Source organism: Wasmannia auropunctata, unplaced genomic scaffold, assembly GCF_000956235.1.
Source record: "Wasmannia auropunctata unplaced genomic scaffold, wasmannia.A_1.0 LD335593.1, whole genome shotgun sequence".
NCBI lineage: Eukaryota > Metazoa > Arthropoda > Insecta > Hymenoptera > Formicidae > Wasmannia > Wasmannia auropunctata.
The window spans coordinates 11,098-12,996 of NW_012027297.1; the positions used below are offsets into that span (position 1 = coordinate 11,098).

General features: G+C 31.2%; 1 pseudogene; it reads right to left on the reverse strand.

Moving 5' to 3' along the window:
• The window catches only part of LOC105456674, a 12,586-nt pseudogene extending 10,883 nt beyond the window's left edge, over positions 1-1,703 (reverse strand).
• Between the last annotated feature and the right edge of the window lie 196 nt (positions 1,704-1,899).

Sequence of the window (1,899 nt, forward strand, 5' to 3'; positions counted from 1 at the left end):
TATTTACGCGTAATTTTTCTCTTGCTAAAACCTAGATAAATATACTTGATAATAAATATTATTAAAATTGGCTGCGATTCATTTAATTGAAACGCTATATATATAATAATAAAATGTTTCGAAGAGTTTTATATTGATTAATCAGAACAAGAATTTATATATTAATCAAAAAATGTCTTCAAATATTGACATTAATTATATACACAATACAAGCGCCAAGCGGTGGCAATTATCTCACGAAGGATATCTCCCTTCTCTCCGCTTTTCTCGTATTTCTCGCGCTGTGTTACCCGAAATTTAGAAAAGGATTTCGGACAATTTCTGACAGTGACGAATATAACATTTATAAAAAGACGATTTTTATAAATGTTATATTTTATTAGAATGACGTATATGCACGCATATATAATTTATAAATACATACGCTCGCTTTTTAATATTGATAGAAATAAATAATAAAAAAATAAGATAAATATGATTAAAATAATATGGATGCTGAATATTATTATCTTTCTATTTCCTCACAAACAACTTTAAGTAGAAGATTTCAATAAATTCCGAGAGCTATATCATAAATTTTGGGATGGAATCTATCGAAGATCTTATGGCCGGTGGTAGCGTGCCCGATTTGTAGTCGCGGAATCGTTGGATCGATTCTCTATCATCGCATCTTTTTTTCAATTTAGAATTTTCATTTTTCATTTTTTTTACATAAAATATTTGTAATAGTAATAAAATCAATTTAGTAATCAGAATTTATTGATATAACGTGCTGAAAAAAATATAATTTTCAACATTTCTTTCTTTCGAGTATAGGATTAACTCTTTATTGTTAGATAATAAGTTTTACAGAATCTCTTCATTACTTTGAGAGAGAAAACGTAATTTTCTACAACGCACTTTCCCAAGTTTTTGTAAGTTTATTTTCGTGTAATGCAAAACATCCAATATATATGTACCTATACATTTATAATAACATTTACAAATATAATAAAATATAACATGTACAGGGAATATATTTATTAAAATTAAAGGAAAAATATTTAAATAAATTATTAACGAAATCAATATTATATGGAGTTTGAGTATATAAAAAATGTAAATTATAGCTATAGTCTGAATATATAAAAATGTAAATTACACAGGAAGATTACTTCGTCAAATCGCATCGAAATGCAAAAATCAAAATATTACAGTGCATACAATGCAACAAATAAAAGGAAACATATTCTCGCGCGATATAAAGGAATATCAACTGCTGCGGGAAGTGCCAAAGTTTTATAATTCTTAATTCTTTCCATATCAAAACTTTCGTCATCTCTCTTCAATTCTAGCAATTCGAGCGCATAATCCTTTTCCGAGCGATGCACCAGTTGCATAAACGATTTCACATCGAGATCGAGATCGGAAAGTTCGTTTAGGTTCGATCTTGCTCACTCGTTTTCTGAGAGAACAACGCTCTCTTCTCGCTTTACCCTGAAACGATCGTTCCTCAACGATCTTGAAAATTCCGATCCGCATCTCTGGTCGGAGCTACTACCACGCGACGAGTACGTTGAAAATCTGCCGAAATCTTCGTTATTCTTCAGGTGACACATCGCTTCCAATTCGGCTTTTACTTTATTTATACTTTCGCGATTTACAAATGAATTCTCGTCGCGGAACTCGGACGTCTCGTAATCTGTCTTCGACCGTCTCCTCATTTCGTTTTCCCGATTCCCTCGACATTAAATTTCTGTGATATACAGGATGTCGTATTTTAATCGATCACCTCAAATATCTCTTGAACAGTGCATTTTAGAAAAAAATGTTTCAGACAAAAGTTTTGGGACTTCAAGAGAGACATAAGATGATAACATTGGTTTGACCCTGAGTGGCGTCTGTCTCTTATACACATCT